At 47.4% G+C, this 18282-nt stretch overlaps 1 non-coding gene across 1 annotated transcript; it reads right to left on the reverse strand.

The window, feature by feature from the left end:
• Positions 1-17956: 17956 nt before the first annotated feature.
• On the reverse strand, positions 17957-18028 carry trnaw-cca (transfer RNA tryptophan (anticodon CCA)). Its single transcript has one exon. It is a non-coding gene; the product is annotated as a tRNA-Trp (tRNA).
• Between the last annotated feature and the right edge of the window lie 254 nt (positions 18029-18282).

Genomic DNA, 18282 nt, shown 5'->3' on the forward strand with positions numbered 1-18282 from the left:
TTGCGCCCCTGGCACTGTGCGGATCTGACACCGCCATGCAGCAGAGTTCTGACGTTAGCACGGACATGCGCAGCAATGGGAACATTCACAAGAGGAACAGCCAAAGATAATCACCGTCACTGATTCCCTTCCATAATCCCAACTTTGTGAAGCCTTATCTTTCACTGGCAAATAAAACACCTTTGTCCTCAGGTGCCTGCTTAACTTCGATTACGACTTCACGCCCCTCACTGTTCGATCTCATTTCCAAACTCTTGGCTCATCGCCTCAATAGCAGCTCTGTGGGTATCTGCTTGTTCCACCCTGTCAGGCAGATTCCCGACCAGTCCCAATGTGATTGAAATATTTCAACCCGTCCACTGATCTGCATCTTTAAAAAAACCGTGGAGCAATCTCCCTTTCTTTTTGACGTCGTTTCTCAACTGTAGTCGGCAGGGTTCCCACCTGCGTGGGGAAACCGCAATGGATTTCATGTCCATCGCATTAACCACTCGGCCCACCAATACAGAACCACACTGACAGCTTCATTTCCCAGGTCTCTCTGCCTGTGGAGCTGAGAAAAAGTGAATCCTTGCAGAGTTTGTTTGAATTCAATCACTTCTCAGGTTTCGAAAGGGTTAAATATCTGCAAATGGCGAGTCTGCGTGCTTCATCCCGGTAGATGAAATGGACGTTCAGTTAAAAACAAAAACAGAAATTGCAGGAGCAACTCCGCAGGTCAGGCAGCATCTGTGGAAAGAGAATCAGAGACAACATTTCAGAACTCGTTTTTTTCCTCATCCAGGTCCAGCCAAACCTGCTGAGTTTCTCCAGCTGTTTCGCTTTCTGTCTCGGATTCTCAGCATCCGCAGTCCTTTACGTTAGAAATTCAATAAATTCAGAAACCCCTTTGTGCTGCCTCAGTGGAATAGATTTCCGTTTGGGAAACATTTTCCTGACACCATTAAAAACGTGCACTTTCGCAGGCAAGAAAGCGGTAGGAGCGAGAACAAGGAACACACCGTCCCTGGGTGGTCTCAAACCAGCAACCTTTCGGGTAACAGCCGAACGCGCTGACCAATTGCGCCACAGAGACAGGTGCAAGAGTTGCTTGCACAGTGTCTTTGAGGAACCTACTAATCAATTCATAATTCAACCCGCCCCGCCCAAAATTACCATTATCTTCTATCAGTTTTACTTTTCCATAATAAAGCCTTGGACATACATTGTGGAGACATGGGGACAGCCTGATCCCACCATCTGCAGGCACATCCATGTCACGAGGAACGAGCTCTCCACCACCGGGGCCATCGCCCTCCGAGCCTTTCAGTGTTTTGCCTCTTCCTGAATTTTCTCATTGGTCCCGAGCCGAGAAGGGGTTTGAATTCCTGATGTGCAGAGAATTCCTTCAATGTCTCGGGTCAGTTCATGTCCCGAGAATATCAGAGTCAATCAGCCTCTTAAACAAGGGGACGGTGTCTGGACTTTCTCTGCTCAGTCGAACAGTCCATCCTTCATTCTCCTCTAATTCCACTTCCCAAAGAGTTTCGAAAGATTCACAAAGCTGGAGACTGGGATTTCTGTTTTACTTCCTGAACATTTTTCCACCTGCTAACTGACGATATTTTGACAAAACCTCTTCCCCATTGTCACATTTGCATCATGTCCAGGGATGAGCAATTTCCAATCCCAAGTTTGGGAATGTTCTCTTTGGAGCAAAGAAGGTTAACTGGAGATGTCCAAGGGCTGTTGGCAATGATGGGAGAAGACGTGGTGTGAATGGGCAGGTTAATGATCAGAAGAATCTATTGCCACTGACTAGGGTCAGTTACCAGAGGACAGGGATTGAAGTTCTTTAATGGAAAGCAGCATTTGTGTCGAACAAACACAGCGAATATTGCAGAAAGCCAACGGGTCGAGCAGCATCCGTGGAAAGGGAAACAGAGCTGACGTTTTGAGTGTGCTACGGTTTTTGTTCAGAACTCAGTGTTTTGCCTCTTCCCGAAGTTGGTCCAGGTCTGTGTCTCAATTGGCAAACACATGGCAAGTGCAGTTCCGCAATGTGAAGTTATAGCCTTTGCTGTTTAAAAAAAAGCAGTGCATTGTTAAAATGATTATATATTGGAATGTGGAGAAAGTGAGGACGAGAGGTGAAAGTCGAAAAATGTGGCACTGGAAAAGCACAACAGGTCAGGCAGCATCTGAGGAACAGGACAGTGAACGTTTCGGGCACAAGCCCTTCATCAGGAATGATGTATGGATGTACTAAGGGGTCTCAGAGTCCCTCCACACCAGTCAATGCCAGCTGTCGGGCAGATGCAGCAGGCAATGAGCAAGGCAAGTGGTATATCACGAAGAGGAATTGAGTTCAGAAGTGGGGTCATTGAACATATTCAAGGCGAAGTTCATCAGAGTTTTGAACAACAAAGAAGTGGATGCTTATCGGGGGGGGTACGTAAATGGTTTTAAGACCAGTACAGATCAGTCGCAGAGTCAGACAGTACTGAACAGACCCTTCATCCAACGAGTCTATGCTGAGTATGTTCTCAAACTAAACTCGTCCCACCTACCAGTGTTTGGCGCATAACCCTTCCAACCTTTCGTATTCATGTACTTATCCAAATGTCTTTTGAACGTCGTAACTGTACGTGTATAAAATCATGAGGGGCATGGATAGGATTAATAAACAAAGTCGTTTCCTGGGGTGGGGGTGTCCAGAAGGAGAGGGCATGGGTTTCGCGTTAGAGGGGAAAGATACAAAAGAGATCTAAGGTGCAACTTTTTGACGCAGAGAATGGTACGTTAATTGAATGATCTGCCAGAGGAAGTGGTGAAGGCTAGTACGATTGCAACATTTAAAAGGCATTTGGGTAGGTGTATGAATAGGAAGTGTTTGGAGGTATATGGGGCCTTGTGCTGTCAGGTGGCACTAGATTGGGTTGTGATAGTTGGTCAGCATGGACAAGTTGGACCAAACAGTCTGTTTCTATGCTGTACATCTCTACCTCAATGTTAAACATACTCAGTGACCTGGCCTCCACAGTTTTCTGTGACAATGAATTCCATAGATTCACCACTCTCTGGCTAAAGAAGTTTCTCCTAATCTCCATTCTCCCTTTATGCTAAGGCTGTGCCCATGGGTATTAGTCTCTCCTCCCAATGAAAACATCTTCCCAATGTCCACTCTGTCCAGGCCGTTCAATGTTCTGTACGTTTCAGTTAGATCTCCCTTGAATGTGGGCCTGTTAATCAGCATGAATCAAACACTTCAGGATGAGGACCGTGATTAGACTCAACAAAGTGAGAATGGAGGGTGAGAGTGTGGGATGGCGATTTTCAGCTTTTAGGGAATAAGGTAGGAAAGAAAGTTTAATATAAATTATAATTGATCAGATGAGCCAATGGGCCAAGGAGTCGTGGATGGAGTTTAATTTAGACAAATATGAGCTGTTGCATTTTGATGAGGCAACTCAGGGCAGGACCGATGCGGTTAATGGTAAATTAATGGAATTCTGTGCTCAAAGAAGCAGTAGAGGCAGCTTCATTAAGACACTGTTGGATGGGTTTTTTTTGCGTAGTAAGGGAATTAAGGGAAGTTGGGATAATGCAATTAGGAGGAGCTGAAACGATTGATCGATCCGCCATGATTGTAATGAATGGCGGAGCAGGGTCGATGGGCCAAATGGCCTACTCCTTCTATTACTTTGAAACGATCATCCTGCGTTTCCCATGGCTAACCCACCTAACCTGCACATCCCTGGACACTAGGCAATTTAGCATAGCCAATCGAAATCAAGAGCAGTGAGCAATGTAGTGATGTGGAAACCAAACACCAGAGAATGAGAGAAAGGGACAAGGAGAATAAATGTATGAGCAATCAAAACTGGATTCTCACCATCACAAAAAATAAAACTAAAAGCAGCATTGTAAAAAAAGCGAATTAATTGATTGCACACATTGAAGAGAATAATTATGATCAGAGACTCCTTACAGAGATATGGCTTCAGAATGACAAGGATTGGATCCGGAATATAGAGGGGAGATGTGGCATTCAAGTCGAGTGAGAGGCTCAGTAAAGGTAGAGGGTGGGCACTGCTAATCAAAGCACTGATAACATGGTAGTCTGGTGTCAGCTCGGATTTCAGGTCCTGATTTCTCTGTCCTCTGATCTCCCTGTTCCCACAGAGTTAAATGTTGTCTGTTCTCAGCTCTGCTAGATTTCTGTTGAAGCTTTGACCCCCTTTTACACCTTCTGGAGCAACAAAATATTCTGAGCCTCCTGGAAATGACACCTTATCTGTCCCCCTCCTGATTTTAAAAATCTCGATAAAGTTATCTGTCAACTTGCTCGGCTCTGTTGGAAAAATGTCCCAGCTTCTTCTTAATTCAAACCCTCCATTCCCAGCAACACGCTGGCAAAGTAAGGAATAGGGAATTGCATCAAATCACATAAATGTACTGTCTGAAATAATCGAGCTGTGCTCTGGCCTGAGATATTGAGAGTCCCTGGTGTAAGTAATTACGAATGCAATAATTTTGGTCACAGAATTGAACAATCATTTTGCAACAAAGGGGTCTACTTTGATAAGAAGGTAGCGGTCATTTCTAGGGTAAGTGAATAGTTTGTCGATCAGGGAGATGAAGTTCCAGACACTTGTGAAGGGCTAGAATTGAATTTGATAAATAAGACAAAGAACTGTGGATGCTGGAAATCTGAAACAAAAACTGAGAACACTGGAAAAACTCAGCAGGACTGGAAGCATCTGTGGAGAGAAAGCAGAGTTAAAATTTCGAGTCCAACAACTCCTCTTCAGGATTCTGAAATAGTTTAAGCCTGGCAGTAAGTTCAGGTAACCTTTACTGCGACCCAACTTTGTTACAGCTTCAGATCTCCACATCACAAGGCGTACAAAAAGTAGCTTTTCTTTAAAAAAAAGCACCTCAAGCTCAAAGTGCGCACACTCACCCCCCACTCCCCCCACCACACTTTCTTTATTATTGGTTCGTTGAGTTGTCCCTTTGTAACTGGATCCTTCGTACAGCCGGGTAAAGCATGCAGCTGGGATGACTGAGTGAATCCTTTCGCGCAACGGCAGTTTCCATCACTGAAAAGGACATGAATGAATCAGATGGGTTTTTGCCCTCTAAAAACGGTTTCATCCTTAGATTCTGAAGTCCAGATGACTGACCGAATCCCAATTCTGCCATCTGCTGCGGCGAGATTCGAACCTGAGAGTCCCCAGAGGTGGGTTGTTAGCGGCGCTCGGCCATCGCTCCTTCCATCCCCCCTGCGATGGCACGTGAACGCGCTGGTGCCTCCACAGGTGGGAAGAGCAGGTGAAGCCCTTTTGGAACTGACAGCAGGTGAATGGCCTCTCTCCGGTGTGGACCCACTGGTGGGTCAGCAGTGCAGCTGACTGAGTGAACCCCCTTCCGGACATGGGGCACGTGAATGGCTTCGCTCACTTGTGGACCCACTGGTGCGTCTCCAGATGGCTGATCCGACTGAAGCACTTCCTGCACACCGAGCAGGTGAATGGCCTCTCCCCGCTGTGAATACGTCTGTGGGTTTCCAACACGGATGGGGAAGGGAATCCTTTCCCTCAGTCCCCACATTTCCAAAATTTCTCCATTGGGGGAGCTTTCCTTGTGTTGGTCTGGGTTTGAAATTACAATCAGAACGGGGACGTCGTCTTTCCCACCGTGAGGGATGAGACTTTGATTCCCCCAAGCTGAGTAAATGGTGTCAAGCACTTTTCACAGTCAGCGCACTGAATCTCCCTCACTGTTCTGAGTGTTCTTCCTGCCACGCCAGTGTCCAAAATCTCTCAAGCAAACAAAAGCAACCATGTCTTCTTGATTGGAATGGTTGCTGATATTCAAGTCCCAATGAATCAAGCGGCTCTGTCAGAACTTGATGTATCATTTGTTTTCAGATTTCTTTCGGCACGTCTTCCTGGAAAAAAAATCACAAAATAAGTGATAATTGGCAGTACACTTAAACGAACATAATATAGGTGGCAGTTCCTGTATTTTGCCAGATGCCTGCTGATCACATAATACCCAGCACACAGAAACCTGAAATCCCTCATGCAGCCAGATAGGCTTAGGTGTGTTTAGAGGAAAACTTCATTCAAATCTAATCTAATCTTAAACTAAATACGTGTACACATATATATATATATATATATATATATATATATATATATATATATCAATATGCCAATCCTTTCAATGTGGCTCAGTTCCATGAGAAACTACACTTTTAATTGTGAACATGGGGAAAAAAGCAATCATTTTCAAGGGTGCAAACTGCATACGTGCCAAACTGAGGGAATACACAAGGAAAAGACCGAAAGGAGAGATAGAAAGTATTTGAGCACCTTTGCAGAATCTGCTCCCTCTCTGGATTCACTCCAGTTGCTACAAGTAAACCTCCCTGGGGGTCAGGCAGCCCTGCATCGGGAAGCACTGGGATGGTCAACTACGACCAGTTTACATGGAGAACGCATCTCCACATTAAACAGCCTCGAGGCAAACTTCCCTTCCTTCCACAAAGTTCAAGACCCCTCAAAGCGAAAATTCCCAGGTAAGTTTGGAAGAATTTCTTCCAGGTGTTCACTAATCATTTCTATGAGCACTTTGTTAAAGTTTGAATATTGTGAGTTTTGAAAATTAGTGATTCTGAGCGAAATCACAGTTCGAAAAACAGAATGTGGGAATTTAGACAGAGTTTATATTTGCACATCGACGATATGTCGGTACAACAGCAAATGACACGACAGCAGTGAAGATCTTCTGACGTCATTCTCAAACGTGCCTGCCACACGCCAGATGAAAAGCTGAATACTTCTCTGGAAAAACTGCCGGGCAATGCAGGAGAATGGCACAACGGGTGCGTGTTGGGATCATAACCCAGAAGAGAAACCATTCTCTCCTATTCATTCAACGTCGTCTTTAGCAGCTTTCCCGTGTAACGGCGCTCTGTTCTGCACCTTGCCTTCTCATCTGCTTCCCAAAAAAGCTTCGCCATAAATATTTCACAATGATATACTGGCCCAGAGGTGACAACCTCTGAGTGGTCTCCTGTTCTCTGTATCCTATGTTGAGGAGGGCAATGCTTGTCACTGGACACTCGGGTGTCAGAGAAAAGTTTTGAAACAGTTGAGGGAGCCCGATTCCTGGGGACGGGACAACGAGCAGCAGGGAGACAGAATGAGAAGCAGCTGTTCTGGAAACTCTTCGTCACTTGCAATTCTGAGAGCAATGTCAAATGTACTTCACACTGAGCAAGTCTCAGCTGGCTTAAGAGGTGTGAGGTGGGGAAATAGCCGCTGTTTGGCTTGTTGGTCTCGGGGCATGATTCTCACGTCGAGTCTTTAACTGTGCAGACTTGTGCGCGACGAGGCTGTGTCGCTTAACTTGATTTGTGCAAAAATGCCCCATTAATTTTCTCAAAAAGCACCTTCGTGAAACGAGGTTGGGCTGCTTGGAGTATGAATGAGGCAGAAAACAGGGAAGTGAAATGGTTGGAGATCGCGTTGAACAGGTTGATGTAAGTGGTGCGGTGTTTGAGGAATAAAGTAAAAATGTCATCAATCAAGGTAGATTGTAAAATTGCGCCAGCTCTCCTCAGAGAACCGAAGTTTTCCAAGTCAGTAGGGGCCTAGAAACAGGAAATAATGCTGTGAAAATGCTCCCATGCCTGAAAGAATCTATAGTGATTCGGCAGAGATTTAAACTCACGAGGACGAGCGAATGCAGTAGACGAGGTTGTGGCAAATGTGCAGGTAAAGTGCTGCTTCACCTGGAAAGTATGTTCGAGCCTGGAAGGATAGGCAACGATTCGGCAGAGTTTTAAAGTCATGAGGAAAAGAACCAAAAGTGACATTAGGAAGAATGCTTTCGTACAGGGAGTGGTTGGGGGTCAGTAAATCCCTAACTGACACTGACAAAGAGGCAGATTCATTACACGCAAACGGGAATTCGGTGATCATGTTTAAAGTAACAATGTGCAGAATTACATGGAGAAGGCACGAGAATGATACGAATAGAGACCCACGTTTACTTACTGTGTCGACCCAGCAGAGCGAAGGTGGGCCGCATGGCGTCTATTCAGAGTGAAATCACAAGAGAATGTGGGAAGTTAGAAAAAGTTGATACTTACACAGCCTCCAGACGTCTGCGCAACACCATATAAGACGACAGCAGTGAAGATCTTTGACATCAGTCTCTGAGGTGCATGCCACGCGCCAGACGAAAGGTGGAAGGGACCTGTGGAAAGACACACTCTGCGAAAAAGCAGAGTGGCGCAGGGTGAGCGTGCTGGGCCCATATCCCAGGGCTCGATGGATCGAAACCGCCATCTGCTATTTTTCAGAGCCTCGTTGAGCCTCTTTCCTTCGAGATGTCACTCTGTTCAGCATCTTGCTTTTCAAACGACTTCCTGAGTGTTCCGGATCATATCGAAACTCACAGCGTGCTTTTGGAGGTCTGAGTGGTCTTCTCCTGTTCTTCGTAGGTTTCCTCTGAGCTGAATCGCAAAACCACTTCTCTGAGATGCCAATGAGCTGATAAAATTGAAAACGCGTACCTTGTGGTTTCGTGCCTTCCCTGCCAAGACCGTTCCGAAGTGAATGACAAGACGATTCGCATGTCAGAAACCGCATCCCGGGGACAGAATGACAAGCTGATGTTCTGGAAACACTTTGCTGCTTGCAATTCTGGGAGCAAAGTGGAATGTATTTCACAGTGAGCAAGTTTCAGCTGGCTCAGAGTCTCCAGTGTACATTGCTCTCTTTCCCGCCAGCTCAGAGAGAGAACAATAGGAGGGACAAAGGAGTGAATAACGATCCGTGTGGGAGGGTGAATAACTGTTAATGGAGACCGTTAGTGGCTAACAATAAGTAGCGTGTCGTAGCAAACTATGTGATAACAAGGGCTCGTATGTGTGTGGTAGGGGTCAAGGACATTGGGGATTTCAGGCCCTAAAGTCATGGAACTCGATCTTGAAGACCGGAGGGCTGTAGGGTTTTGAAGTCGAATATGAGGCGTTGTTCTTTCATCTGGAGCTGAGCTTTGCTGGAACACTGCTGTAAGCCTGAGACAGAGATGTTGGCCCGGGAACATGGTGGCGTGTTAAAGTGGCAGGAAAGCACAAAGCTCAGGGCCTTTTTTCGCGGGCAGAACCGCGATGTTCTGCGAAGCAGTCATCCAGTTTATACTTCATGCTCCGTTGGGGAAACGACGCTGTGAGCAGCGAATGCAGTAGACTAGGTTGCGGCAAATGTGCAGATAAAGTGCTGCTTCACCTGGAAGGTATGTTCGAGCCTGGAAGGATATTCTGGAGGGAGCAGGTAAATTGTGCTTCTGAGTGAAATCACGGTTCGTAAAAACAGAATGTGGCAATTTAGACAGAGTTAGTATTTGCTTGTCGGCGATATGTCTGCCGGTGGGCGATGGGAGCATAACCCAGAAGGGAAACCATCTTCCCTCTTCACTCAATGTCGAGTTTAGCAGCTTTCCCGGATAACGGCGCACTGTTGTGCAGCTCTCCTTCTCATCTGCTTCCCAAAAATTTCGACGTAAACATTTCACATTGATACACAGGCCCAGTATGCAGAGTTGAGATGACACACTCGTGGACGTCTGCGGGGTCTTCTCCTGTTCTCTGTACCCTATGTTGAGGAGGGCAATACTGGTCACTGGTCACTCCGGTGTCAGAGAAAAGTTGAGAAAGAAAACGGTTTAATTTTCTGCCAGTAGAGAGGCCCGGTTCCTGGGGACGGGCAAACGGCAGCAGAGAGACAGAATGAGAAGCAGCTGTTCATACAGTCATATAGATGTACAGCATGGAAACAGAGCCTTCGGTCCAACCCGTCCATGCCGACCAGATATCCCACCCCAATCTAATCCCAGCTGCCAGCACCCGGCTCATATACCTCCAAACCCTTCCTATTCAAATATCCATCCAAACGCCTCTTAAATGTTGCAATTGTACCAGTCTCCGCCACTTTCTCTGGCAGCTCATTCCATACACGCACCACCCTCTGCGTGAAAAAGTTGCCCCGAGGATCTCTTTTATATCTTTCCCCTCTCACCCTTAACCTATGCCCTCTAGTTCTTGACTCCCCGATCACAGAGAAAAGACTTTGGCTATTTATCCTATCCATGCCCCTCATAATTTTGTAAACCTCCATAAAGTTACCCTTCAACCTCCGACGTTCCAGAGAAAACAGCCCCAGCCTGTTCAATGTCAACTGGACTTTACGATGAGCAAGACTCGGCTGGTTCAAGAGGTAGGGCGGGGGCAGGGACTGCGGCGCGCCGACCGTGTGGCTCGTTGGTCTAGGGGTATGATTCGCGCTTTGGGTCTTCGTCGACGCAGACGAGCGAGACATTCCTGGTTCAAATCCCGGGCGAGCGCGAGTTTCATGACTTGCGCGAAAATGCTTGTTTAATTTTCTCAAAAAGCACCTTCGTAAAACGAGGTTGGGCTCCCTGGAGGACCAATGGGACAGAAAGCAGCGAAGTGAAATGATTGGAGATAGCGTTGAATAAGTTGACGTGAGTGGTGCAGTGTTTGAGGGATGTCAGCGATGAGGGTCGATTGGAAATTTGGGACAGCTCTCTTCGGAGTACGGAAGTTTGAAATCTGACCCGATTGAAGCTTTTCAAGTCATGCGAAGTCTAGACAGAGAAAGTAACGTAGTCAAAATGTTCCCACGCCTGAAAGGATCGGCAACGATTCGGCAGAGTTTTAAACTCATGAGCAAAAGAACCAAAAGTGACATTAGGAAGAATGCTTTCATACAGGGAGTGGTTGGGGTCAGTAAATCCCTAACTGACACTGACAAAGAGGCAGATTCATTAGACACAAACGGGAATTCGGTGGTCATGTTTAAAGTAACAATGTGCAGAATTACTTGGAGAAGGCAAGAGAATGATACGAATAGAGACCCATGTTTACTTACTGTGTCGACCCAGCAGAGCGAAGGTGGGCCGCATGGCGTCTATTCAGAGTGAAATCACAAGAGAATGTGGGAAGTTAGAAAAAGTTGATACTTACACAGCCTCCATACGTCTGCGCAACGCCAGAGAAGACGAGAGCAGTGAAGATCTTTGACATCAGTCTCGAACGTGCATGCCACGCGCCAGACGAAAGGCTGAAGGGACCTGTGGAAAGACACACTCTGCGAAAAAACAGAGTGGCGCAGGGTGAGCGTGCTGGGCCCATATCCCAGGGCTCGATGGATCGAAACCGCCATCTGCTACTTTTCAGAGCCTCGTTGAGCCTCTTTCCTTCGAGATGTCACTCTGTTCCGCATCTTGCTTTTCAAACGACTTCCTGAGTGTTCCGGATCATATCGAAACTCACAGCGTGCTTTTGGAGGTCTGAGTGGTCTTCTCCTGTTCTTCGTAGGTTTCCTCTGAGCTGAATCGCAAAACCACTTCTCTGAGATGCCAATGAGCTGATAAAATTGAAAACGCGTACCTTGTGGTTTCGTGCCTTCCCTGCCAAGACCGTTCCGAAGTGAATGACAAGACGATTCGCATGTCAGAAACCGCATCCCGGGGACAGAATGACAAGCTGATGTTCTGGAAACACTTTGCTGCTTGCAATTCTGGGAGCAAAGTGGAATGTATTTCACAGTGAGCAAGTTTCAGCTGGCTCAGAGTCTCCAGTGTACATTGCTCTCTTTCCCGCCAGCTCAGAGAGAGAACAATAGGAGGGACAAAGGAGTGAATAACGATCCGTGTGGGAGGGTGAATAACTGTTAATGGAGACCGTTAGTGGCTAACAATAAGTAGCGTGTCGTAGCAAACTATGTGATAACAAGGGCTCGTATGTGTGTGGTAGGGGTCAAGGACATTGGGGATTTCAGGCCCTAAAGTCATGGAACTCGATCTTGAAGACCGGAGGGCTGTAGGGTTTTGAAGTCGAATATGAGGCGTTGTTCTTTCATCTGGAGCTGAGCTTTGCTGGAACACTGCTGTAAGCCTGAGACAGAGATGTTGGCCCGGGAACATGGTGGCGTGTTAAAGTGGCAGGAAAGCACAAAGCTCAGGGCCTTTTTTCGCGGGCAGAACCGCGATGTTCTGCGAAGCAGTCATCCAGTTTATACTTCATGCTCCGTTGGGGAAACGACGCTGTGAGCAGCGAATGCAGTAGACTAGGTTGCGGCAAATGTGCAGATAAAGTGCTGCTTCACCTGGAAGGTATGTTCGAGCCTGGAAGGATATTCTGGAGGGAGCAGGTAAATTGTGCTTCTGAGTGAAATCACGGTTCGTAAAAACAGAATGTGGCAATTTAGACAGAGTTAGTATTTGCTTGTCGGCGATATGTCTGCCGGTGGGCGATGGGAGCATAACCCAGAAGGGAAACCATCTTCCCTCTTCACTCAATGTCGAGTTTAGCAGCTTTCCCGGATAACGGCGCACTGTTGTGCAGCTCTCCTTCTCATCTGCTTCCCAAAAATTTCGACGTAAACATTTCACATTGATACACAGGCCCAGTATGCAGAGTTGAGATGACACACTCGTGGACGTCTGCGGGGTCTTCTCCTGTTCTCTGTACCCTATGTTGAGGAGGGCAATACTGGTCACTGGTCACTCCGGTGTCAGAGAAAAGTTGAGAAAGAAAACGGTTTAATTTTCTGCCAGTAGAGAGGGCCCGGTTCCTGGGGACGGGCAAACGGCAGCAGAGAGACAGAATGAGAAGCAGCTGTTCATACAGTCATATAGATGTACAGCATGGAAACAGAGCCTTCGGTCCAACCCGTCCATGCCGACCAGATATCCCACCCCAATCTAATCCCAGCTGCCAGCACCCGGCCCATATACCTCCAAACCCTTCCTATTCAAATATCCATCCAAACGCCTCTTAAATGTTGCAATTGTACCAGTCTCCGCCACTTTCTCTGGCAGCTCATTCCATACACGCACCACCCTCTGCGTGAAAAAGTTGCCCCGAGGATCTCTTTTATATCTTTCCCCTCTCACCCTTAACCTATGCCCTCTAGTTCTTGACTCCCCGATCACAGAGAAAAGACTTTGGCTATTTATCCTATCCATGCCCCTCATAATTTTGTAAACCTCCATAAAGTTACCCTTCAACCTCCGACGTTCCAGAGAAAACAGCCCCAGCCTGTTCAATGTCAACTGGACTTTACGATGAGCAAGACTCGGCTGGTTCAAGAGGTAGGGCGGGGGCAGGGACTGCGGCGCGCCGACCGTGTGGCTCGTTGGTCTAGGGGTATGATTCGCGCTTTGGGTCTTCGTCGACGCAGACGAGCGAGACATTCCTGGTTCAAATCCCGGGCGAGCGCGAGTTTCATGACTTGCGCGAAAATGCTTGTTTAATTTTCTCAAAAAGCACCTTCGTAAAACGAGGTTGGGCTCCCTGGAGGACCAATGGGACAGAAAGCAGCGAAGTGAAATGATTGGAGATAGCGTTGAATAAGTTGACGTGAGTGGTGCAGTGTTTGAGGGATGTCAGCGATGAGGGTCGATTGGAAATTTGGGACAGCTCTCTTCGGAGTACGGAAGTTTGAAATCTGACCCGATTGAAGCTTTTCAAGTCATGCGAAGTCTAGACAGAGAAAGTAACGTAGTCAAAATGTTCCCACGCCTGAAAGGATCGGCAACGATTCGGCAGAGTTTTAAACTCATGAGCAAAAGAACCAAAAGTGACATTAGGAAGAATGCTTTCATACAGGGAGTGGTTGGGGTCAGTAAATCCCTAACTGACACTGACAAAGAGGCAGATTCATTAGACACAAACGGGAATTCGGTGGTCATGTTTAAAGTAACAATGTGCAGAATTACTTGGAGAAGGCAAGAGAATGATACGAATAGAGACCCATGTTTACTTACTGTGTCGACCCAGCAGAGCGAAGGTGGGCCGCATGGCGTCTATTCAGATTGAAATCACAAGAGAATGTGGGAAGTTAGAAAAAGTTGATACTTACACAGCCTCCATACGTCTGCGCAACGCCAGAGAAGACGAGAGCAGTGAAGATCTTTGACATCAGTCTCGAACGTGCATGCCACGCGCCAGACGAAAGGCTGAAGGGACCTCTGGAGCGTCACGCTGCGCGTCCGAGCAGAGTGGCGCAGCGGGAGCGTGCTGGGCCCATAACCCAGAGGTCGATGTATTGAAACCATCCTCTGCTATTGTTCAGTGCCTCCTTGAGCGACTTGCCTTTGCGATGGCACTCTGTTTAGCACCTTGCCTTTCAAACCGTTCAAGGAACGTGCTTTTGGAGGTCTGAGTGGTCTTCTCCTGTTCTTCGTCGGTTTCCTATGAACTGAATCGCAAAACCACTTCTCTGAGATGCCAATGAACTGATAAAATAGAAACACACACCTTGTGGTTTCGTGCCTTCCCTGCAGTAGTTCGCCAAGTCAGTTCCGACGTGAATGACAAGACGATCCGCATGTCAGAAACCGCATCCCGGGGACAGAATGACAAGCAGATGTTCTGCAAACTCTTTGCTGCTTGCAATTCTTGGAGCAAAGTGGAATGTATTTCACACTGAGCAAGTTTCAGCTGGCTCAGAGTCTCCAGTGTACGTTGCTCTCTTTCCCGCCAGCTCAGAGAGAGAACAATAGGAGGGACAAAGGAGTGAATAATGATCCGTGTGGGAGGGTGAATAACTGTTAATGGAGACCGTTAGTGGCTAACAATAAGTAGCGTGTCGGAGCAGACTATGTGATAACAAGGGCTCGTATGTGTGTGGTAGGGGTCAAGGACATGGGGGATTTCAGGCCCTAAAGTCATGGAACTCGATCTTGAAGACCGGAGGGCTGTAGGGTTTTGAAGTGGAATATGAGGCGTTGTTCTTCCGTCTGGAGCTGAGCTTTGCTGGAACACTGCTGTAAGCCTGAGACACAGATGTTGGCCCGGGAACATGGTGGCGTGTTAAAGTGGCAGGAAATCAGAAGCTCAGGGCCTTTTTTTGCGGGCAGAACCGAGATGTTCTGCGAAGCAGTCATCCAGTTTATACTTCGTGCTCCATTGGGGAAATGACACTGTGAGCAGCGAATGCAGTCGACGAGGTTGCGGCAAATGTGCGGGTAAAGTGCTGCTTCACCTGGAAGGTATGTTCGAGCCTGGAAGGATATTCAGGAGGGAGCAGGTAAATTGTGCTTCTGAGTGAAATCACGGTTCGGAAAAACAGAATGTGGCAATTTAGACAGAGTTAATATCTGTTCGTCGGCGATACGTCTGCCGGTGCGTGATGGGAGCATAACCCAGAAGGGAAACCATCTTCCCTCTTCACTCAATGTCGAGTTTAGCAGCTTTCCCGTATAACGGCGCACTGTTGTGCACCTCGCCTTCTGATCTGCTTCCCAAAAAACTTCGACGTAAATATTTCACATTGATACACAGGCCCAGTATGCAGAGTTGAGATGACACACTCGTGGAGGTCTGCGGGGTCTTCTCCTGTTCTCTGTGCCCTATGTTGAGGAGAGCAATACTTGTCACTGGTCACTCCGGTGTCAGAGAAAAGTTGAGAAAGAAAACGGTTTAATTTTCTGCCAGTAGAGAGTGCCCGGTTCCTGGGGACGGGCAAACGGCAGCAGAGAGACAGAATGAGAAGCAGCTGTTCATACAGTCATAGAGATGTACAGCATGGAAACAGACCCTTCGATCCAACCCGTCCATGCCGACCAGATATCCCACCCCAATCTAATCCCAGCTGCCAGCACCCGGCCCATATACCTCCAAACCCTTCCTATTCATATATCCATCCAAACGCCTCTTAAATATTGCAATTGTACCAATCTCCGCCACTTTCTCTGGCAGCTCATTCCATACACGCACCACCCCCTGCGTGAAAAAGTTGCCCCTTAGGTCTCTTTTATATCTTTCCCCTCTCACCCTAAACCCTAAAGCCTTCTAGTTCTTGACTCACCGACCCCAGGGAAAAGACTTTGCCTATCTATCCTATCCATGCCCCTCATAATTTTGTAAACCTCCATAAAGTCACCCTCCAACCTCCGACGTTCCAGAGAAAACAGCCCCAGCCTGTTCAATGTCACCTGGAACTTTACTCTGAGCAAGACTCAGCTGGTTCAAGAGGTAGAGAGGGGGCAGGGACGCCGGCGCGTCAACCGTGTGGCTCGTTGGTCTAGGGGTGTGATTCTCGCTTTGGGTCTTCGTCGACCCAGACGTGCGAGAGGTCCCGGGTTCAAAACCCGGACGAGCCCGAGTTTCGTGAGTCGGGCGAAAGTGCTCGTTTAATTTTCTCAAAAAGCACCTTCGTAAAACGAGGTTGGGCTCCCTGGAGGACCAATGGGACAGAAAGCAACGAAGTGAAATGATTGGAGATAGCGTTGAATAAGTTGACGTGAGTGGTGCAGTGTTTGAGGGATGTCAGCGATGAGGGTCGATTGGAAATTTGGGACAGCTCTCTTCGGAGTACGGAAGTTGGAAATCTGGTCCGATTGAAGCTTTTCAAGTCATGCGAAGTCTAGACAGAGAAAGTAATGTCGTCAAAATGTTCCCACGCCCGAAAGGATCGGCAACGATTCGGCAGAGTTTAAAAGTCATGAGGAAAAGAACCAAAAGTGACATTCGGAAGAATGCTTTCATACAGGGAGTGGTTGGGGTCAGTAAATCCCTAACTGACACTGACAAAGAGGCAGATTCATTAGACGCAAACGGGAATTCGGTGGTCATGTTTAAAGTAACAATGTGCAGAATTACTTGGAGAAGGCAAGAGAATGATACGAATAGAGACCCACGTTTAATTACTGTGTCGACCCAGCAGAGCGAAGGTGGGCCGCATGGCGTCTATTCAGAGTGAAATCACAAGAGAATGTGGGAAGTTAGAAAAAGTTGATACTTACACAGCCTCCATACGTCTGCGCAACGCCAGAGAAGACGAGAGCAGTGAAGATCTTTGACATCAGTCTCGAACGTGCATGCCACGCGCCAGACGAAAGGCTGAAGGGACCTGTGGAGCGTCTCGCTGTGCGTGGGAGCAGAGTGGCGCAGCGGGAGCGTGCTGAGCCCATGACGTAGAGGTCGATGGATCGAAACCATCATCTGCACTTGCTCAGTGCCTCCTTGAGCGACTTTTCTTTGTGATGGTACTCTGTCTTGCTTTTCAAACGACTTCCTTCGTGTCTTAATGTCCCGTATCATCCCGATACTGTCGCGTAACTGACACCATTCAGGAAACGTGCTTTTGGAGGTCTGAGTGGTCTTCTCCTCTTCTCAGCTGCTTCGGGAGGGGGCTGCACCCATGGCTGGTGGCTCGTTAGTCTGGGATATGATTCCAGCCTTGGGTCTTCGAGCATATGCAGCCGTGTGAGCGTTCCTGGGTTCTGATCCCAGGCAGACCATCATACCTTAAAAATGCCCGATGAATTTTCTCAAAAGCCGCTTCGTTAAATAAGATCGGACTGCCTGAAATCGGGACGGCGCGGAGTTGCCATTGCAGTGAACACGGCGACGGGAAACACGTGTTGAAAGTGAGAACAAGTATTTTTCGCCCGCGCAATCCGAGTCTGAATGAATCCTCCACCTGTATTACGCTCAATTCTGAGGGTGATACTTCAGGAAGCGGGGAAGTGAAGTAATTGTTGAACCAGCAGATCTAAGGTGGGCTGCGTAACCTCAGTCTGCGCATTTTGTGATTCTGAGTGAAATCGGAGTTGGATCATTAAAACGTAGGAAATATGACAACGGGTATATTCTGCCCAACAGGATACTCCATCACATCAATGAAGGTGTTTTGACATCATTATCGAAGGTACATACCACAATGCAGATTCAAAACTGAGTATTCCTTTGAATCACTGAGTAATTTGTTTCCAGTTCTTCAGTTGAGGTGAGCGGAGTTGCGCATTGGGAACCACTCTAGTTGATAGGTCGAAGCCGTTTTCCCCTGTGTGATTTGGCTCAACAGATATCCGGAGTGAACATACCCCTTTCTTGATTTGAAATGTAAGAAGATGACGTCAGTGAGCCTGACGTGATTCGAACACGCAACCTTCTGATTTGGAGTCAGACACGCTACCGCTGCGCCACAAGCACACGGGTGGCTTGCACACTCTATTGATACTTAAGGGAAGTGATCGCACTGCAATGATCTTACGTGATAAATAACAACCGAGATCAACAGTTCACATCTGTTCTGTCTCTCCCCTGTCTCCTTCTATCTCTCGAAACAATTTCCAACTCTGCCTCAATTAAAAGCTGAAAGAACTGCGGATGCTGTATATCAGAAACAAAAAATAGAAGTTGCCGGTGACCCTTCCACAGAACTGATGGTGATTGGGAAAACGTTG

Source organism: Chiloscyllium punctatum, chromosome 36, assembly GCF_047496795.1.
Source record: "Chiloscyllium punctatum isolate Juve2018m chromosome 36, sChiPun1.3, whole genome shotgun sequence".
Classification (NCBI taxonomy): Eukaryota; Metazoa; Chordata; class Chondrichthyes; order Orectolobiformes; family Hemiscylliidae; genus Chiloscyllium; species Chiloscyllium punctatum.